The sequence below is a fragment of the Triturus cristatus genome, chromosome 6 (assembly GCF_964204655.1).
Source record: "Triturus cristatus chromosome 6, aTriCri1.1, whole genome shotgun sequence".
Lineage (NCBI taxonomy): Eukaryota > Metazoa > Chordata > Amphibia > Caudata > Salamandridae > Triturus > Triturus cristatus.
In genome coordinates this window covers 40215326-40227606 of record NC_140589.1, presented here as the reverse complement: position 1 = coordinate 40227606, position 12281 = coordinate 40215326, and positions in this window count along the sequence as shown.

Here is a 12281-nt window from a genome sequence, read left to right as displayed (position 1 = left end):
TGTCTTTTTTTTTTATTAAACTTAAAGCGCGAGGCGCGCGTGCGGCCTCCCTCTGACCAGAAACCATCATGGCGTGTCTCAAGGTGAGTCTCTCGTCGACGCTGCGAGACGTGTCTCAACTCGCTTCCCTCTATACACACCTGCAGGGCTTGTTGTTCTTGTAATGTTTGGGCCCTGTCCAGCTGGTGAGATGTAATTGTGTGTGACTACGCTGTGGAGCTACAACTGTGAGAGTCCCACACACACAGAAATTCCCCATTTAAGCATCGTGCGACTGGCCACAATTCAGCACTTTAGGCGTGTTTGCACTCTAGATCACGCTGCTAGCATTTAATGAATTCCACTTGTTTCCAATTGTAACCCTCTGTTCGTTGTTGACATCGCACAAACACCCTCTCCTCTCTCTTCTTGTGTATTCGACACATTTCATGCTTTCCCCTTAGAGACCACTTTAAAAAGTTATTTTGCCGTTTTTCTCGGCCACCTTGCGGCTGACCAATGAGGGCCCCCGTTTCTCCTCCGTGATGAACAATGTTTCCCGCACACCCGCTGCCGTGCACGCGCACGCGCACGAGGGCTACCAGAAGGTTGCTGTTGAATAATAAATGTTTGTGTTGCTTGACAGCATATCGTGTTGACAGCCGCACATTCAAATAACGTGGTTCTTGAAATTGCTTTTGACAAGTCACCACCCGCGTCATATGGAACTGCCAAGCGGTTGTGACACGTGTAAACATCACCGTGACACCGCGTGCACCTGCCGGAGCCGTGTTCACTCACCTTGACGTGACCCACATACGACACTCTCCATGCTTGAGGGAGATGCCGAGACGGTCTTCGAGTCACACACTGGAGTGAACACCTTTCCTTTCAGCTCCGATGTGCTTGCCCTTTGCTGCTGCACATGATTTGCTGAAACTTCGCCTTGCTTCTGGTCACACGTGTGATCCTCTGCATTGGTGAAGGTAGCTTTGAATTTTCGCAGCACGCGGGGGGAGTCTGAAGCACTGCTTTAGGGGGAGGTGTCGGGGATGGTTTAAAGCACCTCGGGGTCTGTGGCCCTCCCTGGACGACCAAGGATTGGACCCATCCTGTCTAAGTGTTATTGTTCGAAGGTTCCTTCCTGAATGAGGTGTGCGGGTGAAATGCTCCTAGCTAGCCAATGAAGCGCGTTGTAGCATGAGCAAGGGTGACACGTGATGTATGTGTGCCGCTGGAGTACATTCCAGCGCAGAGCTCTTACCATGGCGCCATGGTTGTGCACCGGAAGTACACTCCACACGTCGATACCTTAGAGCAGTCAGACCCCTCGGGTTCCCTCTCACCCTCTCGCTGCTCTGTCTCTCGACTCATTCAGACCTCTGCTCTCCTGAAGTCTGTTTCTCTCTCACACCTCTCCCTCCTTCATTCTCACTTGATGTCTCCATCTCCTCCTTTCACCTGCACACACCAGTCTCTACTCCTGACCGTGTCTCGTTCATAAAGGGAGCGCTCCAGCGGCGTGTGTACTGTCTGGCAGGTATACCTCCCAGAAGGAAGAAGGGTTCAATGTTAATATTTGGGGGTCATTTACCACTTCACCTAGAGTGATGTTGAGGCCTCTTCTCTCACATCTGCCTCACTTCACATCTGTAACACCCAGTCTTTCCTCCCGTTTCACGTCTCCTCGTCTGGTATCTCGGTCCCTTGATTCCTCTCTCGCCCCCACCCTTCCACTCGTGTTCGCTTCCCTCCTTCCTTGATCTTTCCGACTCTTTACTTCCGTTTCTCGCCCCCCGATCTCAGTTCGCGCAGTCTTTAATTGACGGTGCTATCAGTTCCTCTATTAACCCCTGGAGCACGGGCATTCCCATGATGCACTGCGACACTGAGTCAATCCTGCATGGGTCGGTGTTTGAAGGCCTGAGGGCTCGTGACTGGGATCCCCGCGTATGACAGTCCCAAATCTACCCCCACACAGACACCCTCTGCACCGCCAGCGTCCTCAGCTCACCCCTACAGCATCCATCCCTTTAGACTGCCGCACCTAACACCTTCCCACACAACTAGCAACCTTACACCCTCCCGCACTGCTGGCAGTCCAACACCGACCCACACTGATAGCAATCTTATACCCTCCTACACTGCTGGTGGTCTAACACTGACCCACACTACTACCAGTCTTACACCCTCCAGCAGGTGCCTAGCCCCGCTTCCACACATACTTGGGACTGGTCCTCTAACCAGTCTATGCCCCCTCGGACCTAGCCTTGTGCTTAGAGGCTCTCGCCCTCCACACACACTCTTGTATGCCCACTCTGCTTCGGGCCCTCTTTCTGTCTCTTTCTCTCTCCTAGCGTCTCTGCTGCCTCTTTTTAGGTCTCGCCTGGCTATCGCGTAAGCCATTGCTCAGCGAGACTTATGTAGGGGCTTCAGAAAATGCTCCCAAGGCTTCCCAGGCGGATCGGGTGGCGGTTACGCGCACAACCATGCGCAGTCGCATAAGCGATTGCTCAGCGAGACTTATGTAGGGGCTTCAGAAAATGCTCCCAAAGGCTTCCCAGGCGGATCGGGTGGCGGTTACGCGCACAACCACGCACATTCCATTTGCCACCAGCTACTTCCTGCGCGTGCGCCACCTCACGCATTCAGATAGATTTAGTAAGGGGCACAAGACCTTAGGAATGCGGTTTATGGCCAGTGCATGTGAAGGCATTCAAGCGCGAAGCTGGCATCTGGCATCGGACTTGAAAGCAGCAGACTGCTTTCGCCAGCGTGCGCTCGGCCTCACTTCCTGCATCCCCTCTTACAACAATTAACTTTCGTTATAACTCACACCCCATATCCTCGTTCCCTCCCATCCTTCCTTTGATGTCCGCTTTTCTTGTTGTTTACAAACCATGCCACACACTGCTGCACGCCACACACTGCTGCATGCCACATACTGCTGCACGCCACACACTGCTGCACGCTGCACACTGCTGCATGCCGCACACTACCGCATGCCACACACTGCTGCGCACACTGCTGCATTACACACTGCTGCACGCCGCACACTGCTGCACGCCGCACACTGCTACACGAAACACTGCTGCACGCCACACACTGCTGCATGCTGCACAATGCTACACAAAACACTGCTGCACGGCACACACTGCTGCATGGCACACACTGCTGCACGCCGCACACTGCTGCACGCCACACACTGCTGCATTACTCACTGCTGCATGCTGCACGACACTGCTGCACGCAGCACACTGCTGCACACCGCACACTGCTGCACGCCGCACACTGCTGCACGCCACACAGTGCTGCATGCCTCACACTGCTACACGAAACACTGCTGCACGCCACACACTGCTGCACGCCGCACACTGCTGCACGCCACACACTGCTGCACGCCGCACACTGCTGCACGCCTCACACTGCTGCACGCCTCACTGCTGCACGCCACACACTGCTGCACGCCACACACTGCTGCACGCCGCACACTGCTGCACGCCGCACACTGCTGCACGCCGCACACTGCTTTTATGCGAGTTTATGCTACTGACATTGTAAATGACAATGCCTTTTATTTGTTTTAAAACCAAAACATAAATAAAAGGCATTGTAATTTTACAATGCCAATAGCTCAAACTCTTATAAATGCGAGACCTATTGCATTGCAAATGCTTGTTTAATTATTCTTCTCTGTTCTTTCTTTTTTTAATTAAGGTTCAAACGAAAAGGCAGCGGTAAACTAAACTTTTGTATTTCTGCTAAGCTTACACTTCCATACTCTCACTGTATTTGGTCAAATTACTGATCTTGCTGTAAAAACCACAAACGTGTATACATCCCAGGATGTGCATATCTGCGCATGCTCAGAACTTGAGATACAATCCCTGCAACTTGCTGCTCGTAACCAGAAGGAAAGGTCTGCGCATGCTCCGAGTAACAAACACAGTTCCTTGGTACAGTCCGTTCACTCTGCGCACGCTCAGAGGGAGAGATAGAGGTCTGACTTTACATTCTGTTGCAGCCTGTAGGATACAAAGAGAGCCCCGAGCGGTGTGATCCGCGGTCAGCGCTCGCAGTGGATCCCGGGCACTCGCTCTGGAGGGACGGAGCCCTCGCTTCGGCTGCTACCCGGGTGACCTGGAAGGGAATCCGAGGTTAGCGGCGTCTCCTTGGGCCAGTGGTTCGTTTTAAGGGGTTCCATTGTTCTTGGGGGTCAGAGGGGCCGTCGAGCTGGTATTGGTTGTCAGGGCTTTAAGAGGAATTTAAAAAAAAAACGAGGGAAGGGTCTTATAATAGGGCGTGGCTGTTGTGTCAAAGAGCCAACTAGAGTTGGTATAAGGTAATTTATTAAAATATCAGTTAAAGATAAGTCCCACACGCAGGTGGAACAAGTTCAATCAAGAGTCAGGGGTGAAATGGTGAACATTCCAATGCGTCACATTTATACTGTGTATCAACGTCACAGAAGGGAAAGAATGTGATAGGACAGAAGGAAGGAAGAAAAGGAAAGAAGATAGAGTGAGGCACGGAAAAAAAATAGGTGGAAGATAAGGAGCACAACATCTCACCACTTATAAAGGAAAATAACAAATCTAGTACAATACGAAATCATAAAGGTGTTTTGGTTGTTTTATCATTCTTCTACTTGTCATATTACCATCACGTGAAGTACAAGGTAAATCACATTCGCTAATAGCATCAGACTTTTGTTCATCTAAAGAAATGCCAACTGGTGATGAACTTTGAAACCGAAAATCATCATTGTGTTCGCCAACATGAACACAATTGTCAAACCTTTCAGAAAATGTTTTAGAATGAGATGAGGTTGAATTAACATCTCTATTAAAACTGTCAAAGAAATCAGAATAAGAATCAGATTCAACGTTCTCCAAATTCTTAAGAAGGATTCTTTCTTGACCAGGTTTGAGACCTACAACATCACTTTTACTCCATCAACCTTTGGCACCTAGGTAGACTGAACCTTTCTCAACTTTCTCAACTTTGTATGGTCTGGTAAAGGTCGATTCACCCTTTTGTACTTTAATAGGTTTTTTGATAATGACAAAGTCACCTATTTTAAAAATCTTATTTTTAGTTTTGTTTGCAACATCATGATAAGCTTTAGTCAAGACTTGTTTTTCAACTATTTTCTGATGTACATTCAATTTGGAATCATCAATTTTGGTACTTTCAGTGTTATCTTGATACCAATGTGTAAATTTTGGTGTCAACATGGTATTGCTTTTTCTCCGTGCATCTCACAAAGGGGGGCCAAAAAGAAGAACAATGCTACAAAATAGAAAATAGAAAAATTCTATCCTATATGGCTTCCTTATCATAAATCTAACACAAAATATAGGGTAGCATGATCGAAAGATGTCTGGCCTTGTGAAGGGGAAAGCTAGAAGTAAATGAGCACCAGTGGTCCCCGTGTGTTGGAGAAACTCAATGATGAAGCATGTCACCCTCGGCTGAGTGAGGGTTTTCGACCACAACAGTGTTGTGCCCATTTACTTCTAGCTTTCCCCTTCACAAGACTAGACATATTTCCATCGTGCTACCCTATATTTTGTGTGAGATTTATTATATTGCTTTTTCTCCCTCTCATGAGAAAGAATGGAGATTGACCAGTGATTTTGTTCACTGTGTTGTTGTTACTACAAACTTTTTCTTTAATATATTTTTCTACAGGTAACTTTGATGCAATGGCTAATTGGACACCCTCTTTTAGAAATCTATTAACCCGTTCAACTTGTCCATTTGAAGACGAGCTGTACAAAGGAGTTTTTTCTTGTTTAATGCCTAAATTCTTTAAGAAATTGCACATTTTTGATGAGACCAATTGGGTACCATTATCTGAAACTAAAATTTTAGGTAGACCTTCAATGGCGAAAATTTCTTGCAAAAATACAATTGAAATATCAGTTGTAATTTTAGACAAAAACTTGTAGTGAATCCACTTTGTGTAATAATCTGACAATACCACAAGATATTTACAGCTGTCTTCCATATATACAAATGGTCCAGAAAAGTCAATAGCAATTTTTGACCAAGGGCCTCTTAGTATGTCAACTAATTGCAAATCGTTTTTGCTTACTTTCCAATGTTTATCCGCTCTCAAGCATTCCTCACAAAAATCAATGTGGTTGTTGACATCTGAATTAAGACCAGGCCACCAATAATATTCTTTGAGAATGTTTTTTGTGGCTGTTGATCCTGGATGCCCTTCATGTGCGATGCAAATGAGTCATTTTCTAATATTATTAGGTGGAATGAATAAATCATGCCTTATGTGTAGTCCATTAACCACAGTTAATTCTTCTGATAATTGGTGATAACATTTTAAGTCCTTATTCAAATTCCGCAAAGGAGGCCATTTGGTTACAATAAATTCCATTACTTTTTGTAATGGGTTGTCTTTTTAAAGATTTTCAATCCATTCTGTTTCTGTTATATCACGAATACTTAGTATTGTTGTATCAATTGGGGCAACCACACATTCTACTTCCTCTTTGTCTTCCTCTTCACAGTTGGCAATAGGCATTTTTGAGAGGAAGTCTGCCCTAGAATTAATTTTTCTAGGAATGTATCTTACTTTAAAATTATATTCTTGTAGTTTTGCAATCAGTCTTACAAGTCTAGATGAAGCCTTATTGTTACCTCCCCCTGAACCTTCCAACATATATATAAGAGGTTTGTGGTCGGTAACAATCTCAAATTCCTTACCCCACAAATATGTTTTAAGTTTTTCCCCTGCCCATACACATGCAAGGGTCTCCCTCTCGATGTTACTATATGTCAATTCAGATTGTCTAAGACGTCTTGAAATGAAACTAACAGTAGATTCTTCACTCTTCATTTTTTTACTAAATACAGCCCCAATGCCTACAGCACTAGCATCAACTGTTAGCACATTTTTTTTCTTCTGGATCATAAGGAAACAATGTAGGTGCACATAGTAAAGATTTTTTTACATCATTAAATGCGTAAATTTGATCTTCCTCCCATACAAATTTTTCTCCTTTTCGCAATAGTTTCCTTAAAGGCTCAACTTTTTCTGCCTACCCTTCAATAAACCTTGAGTAGTACTCACAAAGACCCATAAAGGATTTTAATGTAGCACCAAGTCATCTGTAGGTTTTATACCTTCAGAAATAAGCTGATGCCGAAGATAATCAATCTTATCCTGTGCAAATTTAAATTTCTTTTTAGTTACTGTCATACCTTTCTCTTTTAGCTTTTTAAGTACCTCACATAATATTTTGTCGTGCTCATCCATGGTTGGGGCAGTTTACTAAAACGTCGTCCTGAAACTTTTCAACTCCTTTAACATCCTTAAAGATTATATCCATCATTTTTTGAAAAACACTCGCGGCTGAAGCAAGTCCAAAAGGTAGTCTCACATATCTGTATGGTCCAAACGGAGTCACAAATGTAGTGAGATCCTTAGACTCCTCAGCCAATTTTATTTGAGGGTATGCTGACCTAAGATCGATCAAAGAGAAAACTTTGGAGCCACTTGTGGATGCCAAAATCTCCTGTATTTTTGGCAAGGGATGGCAATCCACAACGATATTTTTATTGAGGGACCTCAAGTCAGCACACAATCTCAACTCGCCATTTTTTTTTTTTGTGACGACAATGGCGGAAACCCATTCGGTTGATTCAGTTTCTTCTACTACACCTTCATCACAAAGTTTTTGAAGTAACATCTTAAGTTCCTTCCTAACTGATAGGGGTACTTACCTAACTTTGTGTGAAACAGGTATTGAGTCTTTTTTTAATTTTATTTTATGCTCAAATCCTTTGACGCAACCAATGTGGTCCTCAAAAACTTCTTTGTTTTGTTCTAGGACTGCTTCAAGTGTTAGGAATTTATCTTTTACTCGTATACTGTTACAGAAATTATCATCCAACACTATTGGTTCATCTGATCCAGGCTTCAAAATTACACCAAGTTTGGCTAAGTCTTTCCATCCTACGATGTTGCGTCCTTTTTTTTGTAAAAATTACTCTACCTTTAAAATTTAAGAAATCTTCAAAATACCCAACCATTTCAATTTCAAATTCTCCAAAGGCTTTAGGGTTTACGTTAGTTTCTTTTAGATCACAATCTTCCCAGAGCTCATCAAAAGTTCTGTCTGAAATTATGGTTATTGGTGAACCAGAGTCAGCCATTATCTGTAACTCCACCGCACCGATGTGTACACTTCCTAAAGGTGCTCTAATTCTACCCTCTTGTGCATCAATTGACAGAACTATATTGGAACACATTTCCTCATCAAATTCTTTTAATGCACTAACTTTCACTTTGTTTTTAAGGGTACTTTTGACATTTTTACACGATGTAGTAAAATGACCTACTTTTTTACATTTCCCACATCTTTTTCCCAGTCCTGAACAATTTAGAAAGTTAGCTAAGTGTTCTTTTGATCCACATCTGTAACCACTGTAAATTTTACCTTCTCTACTATTGTAACTTCTGTTCCTGTTTTCATATTTTTGTTCATACTTCTTTCTCGCCTGTAAAGCAAATACGGTTAGGGGCGTGGCTTAAACTAAACAAAGACACATTTCCTAGTTCGCTGGAAGAGCAAACCATGTTTTACTCCTGTGAACATCTAACCGCATTATATCATCAACAACACATGTTCACAGTAGCCAGTGTTCCTCAGGGTATATCAGTCCATGTGAGTTTGACTTGGTGTTTGCTAGGATATTTTTCAATCAAACTCAGGGCCAGAGGCTCGATTATGCTTCCTTCCAACCAATGAGGCCATCTGATCCATTGGTTGGAAATAGAATCCCTTATATGTGGCGTTGACCAATCTGCAGTGGCCAACAATCAATTTAGGGTCCAAGCAAAGCAGCAAGACATGTCTACGCTCCTCCGACAGGGTACAATTAGCATTGTTCATAATACATTTAGGCCTCTGGTTCCATCCCGATAGGACAACCCGGGTTCATGGATGCGCCTGTGCGCTTGACATCCTCCGCCAACGCCATTATCTTTGTTAGGGATCCAGTAATATTATTGGAATTATCTTGTAATGACTTCCAAGATCTGTCACTACCCCTCTAGGGGTCCTTAATTAGCTCATAAAGGTCACCATCGGGTCTTGGTGGCGGACCTTTGCCACTTCTGCAGTGTCATTGACATTGCTGTCTCAACCAACTGGGAAGCTGCCATGTAAATAAAGGAAAACAATTCTGAGTCTACCTCGTACTCCTCTGTCACCTCCCCCCTGCCTCTCATATACACAATGTTCAACCATTGCAGCCCCTGATGAAGACAGCTTAATGAATTATACTGTACACGAAGGTAACACATGGCTACCTTCACCTCAGTCAGTGTAAGGGGAAAACTCCTAATTACACCACCCCAGTGGAGAAAAAACCCAAAAAGCACAACCTGAGGTAACACTGTAATCGCAAAATGCTGGGTTTGAATATGTGCGCTGACTGTATTGAGGCGCAAACACTGAAGGCTTCTTCAGCCCAAAGGCCTCAGGGAAGACTGCGATGCAGCAGGAGACGCCTGACAAGAGGAGAGGGCTGCAGCTTAGCCACACCTCAGAACGAGCACTGACCAGGGGCGGGTCAGCCCAGGACAAATTGCCCGGCATGAGGGTTTGTGAGGCTTGCTCACTGGTGCGAGATGCAGTCCCTGAGGTAATTGCAGACCACTCACACAATACAGTCAGTATACATGTGTCAGATACACCATTAGAACCTTCATACAGATCAAATATCAAACAGTGAGAAAATATTAAAGGGGCACTTATCTGAGGCTGCCATGAGCAGCAAAGAAAAAGGACGACGTGGGCTGTTATACCCAGAGGGATGTTATGATTGGCTCTTGTAGTCCAGTGTAGTACATGGCTCGAAAAATCATAAAAATGTTACTAGACCTGCAGATCTAGTAACTTGAAAAACCTACTCGACCTAACTGTAATGTACTTGACCTCTGTCTCTGAAAACTGAGCAAATGTAACAAGATTTAAAGGCATCTTAATTGCTCATTCACTTTGTGAGCATTAAAGATGCCTTTAAATCGTATCTTGTCACATTTGCTCCACTCTCAGAGATAGAGGTCGAAAGTCAGTTTGTCTTCCTATTTGCCAGAAAGGGCAAGTAGGTCTTAAAAATTCCTCGCCCTGATTTAGTCTGGCTTGCCATAGCGAATAGATTTTTCAAGCCCTGTAGTAGATGACATAATTTGGATATTTATGGGAGTTGTTGTTCTAGATTTGCCTCTGGGAGTTTTAAGGAAAGAAAGTAAAGCATAATCAAGCCTCTGGCCCTGTCAGGGAATCTGTGCTTACTTGGCATAGTGTGCCACCCAACTGTTTTGCTGCCTCTTTCTGTATTTGCATCCATAATAATAATTAAGTGATAATAATACAACTGACTTTACACATAAAACAAGTCAGGACTATTGGCTTTGTCAATGGTTGCTATCTGCATGAAATGAATCAGTAACAACAATGGCATTGTTGTAAATAGTACTAAAAATGCTTCAATTCTATAATTATTAGGCTGTGAAATAACTAAAATGCTCCATTAGAAACATAAAATCAAACTGTTTGCAAAATATTTACGTTTATTTATTTTGGGCTTGAAAAAATGTCTAGAAGCTGCTCATACTCGCCAGAAGCAACACATGCAACTGCTTCATCACTGTAACCTGGTTACATTTGGTGCCTGAGCTCTGCTCGTCGCCCTCCATGCCCCTTTGTGAATTTCAGTGCGCGCGCTTTCAGATTACTGTCAAGTGATCATTTCTTCCAATTAACTCCTGATCGTGGCATCATGCATAGCAAAGGAGTCTCTTCGAAGTTATCTTAAAGGCTGGTGACGGGTGGTACTGCCGGAGAGTTAAGATTTTGTTTTTGCGCAGAGAAGACGAAGGGAACCTATCTCAGCTCCTGGTTTTTAGAACTGCTGATGCTGAGCACCAACATGACCTGGTATATTTAAAGCCCTGGCTGTTGGAGTGCTGAGGACTATGGTGCAAAATTGGTCCTGGCTGCGGTTGAAGTGCAGAACAAACCGCATTTTTTCCCCGTTTCTTCTTGTCATGTTGCTTTAAAAAAATATATATATATATTTTGTGGTTCAACGCAACTAAAACAATCATGGCAGCACTACGTATCTTGCAGGATACCAGCTTGATCTTTAATGGCATTTCCTGTATTGACCCTTCCAACCCCCTCAGCTCCTCCCCACACAAGGCACCTATAAGTCATACTCCTTGTCTCAAACAGGATGCTATTCTTGTCCTAATGGGCCACCCAGAAGGCCCAGTTATGTTCCATATTTTCTCCCACTTGCGACAACATCCTCTGCTTTCACAGACTTGGCGCTCTGCAGCCCAGCAACAATCCATGTCCGATCCCCACTCTTCAACACTCGGCGGCTCGGCTGCTCCCCACCAGCGAACAATATTTCTCTTAGCCACACAAATCCCAGGGTGGACACAATCTAAAATAATTGTCGGGATTCTACTTTACTAAAATCTGCACTCGAAGCAGCAGACGCTCCATCAATCAGGATTCCTATAAAGCACAACTACTTGCCCGTAAAGGTCTCAAGGCGCTGGGGGGAGAGGGTGAATGGGTGGATCTACGGTTCAGTCGAAGAGCCAGGTCTTGAGGTCCTTCCTGAATTGCAGCAGCGATGGTGATCCCCAGAGGTGCAGAGGAAGGGAGTTCCAGGTCTTCACAGTGAGGTAGGCAAAGGAGCTTCCTCCAGCTGTGGTCTTGCAGATCCGTGGGATGGTGGCCAGGGTCAGTTGAGCGGAGATGTCTGGTGAGAGTGTCGAAGAGAGGTGATGTTTGGGGTACGCAGTTCCAGCATTGTGGGGGCTTTGTAGGCATGCGTAAGGAGCTTGTATGTTATTCTTTTGTTGATAGGTAGCCAGTGAAGATCTCTCGGTGGCCGGTGATGTGGCTGTGGCGTGGGATGTTTGGGATGAGTCTGGCGGAGGACTTCTGGATGCTCTGCAACGTCTTTAGGAGTTTCTGTGTGATGCCAGTGTAGAGTGCGTTGCCGTAGTCAAGTCTGCTGCTGAGCATGACATGGTGTTGATTTGACTGTTTATTGAGAGTGTGGTGTCCAGGATGATGCAGAGGTTTCGTGTCTGGTCCATGGGTGTGGGGCGGGGGGTTCCGATCGCTGCGGGCCACCAGGAGTCTTCGCAGGCTGAGGGGGTGCAGCCCAGGATTAGGACTTTAGTCTTGTCTGAGTTAAGCCTGAGGCAGCTGTCCTTCCAGGTGGCGACTGCCTTCATTCCACTG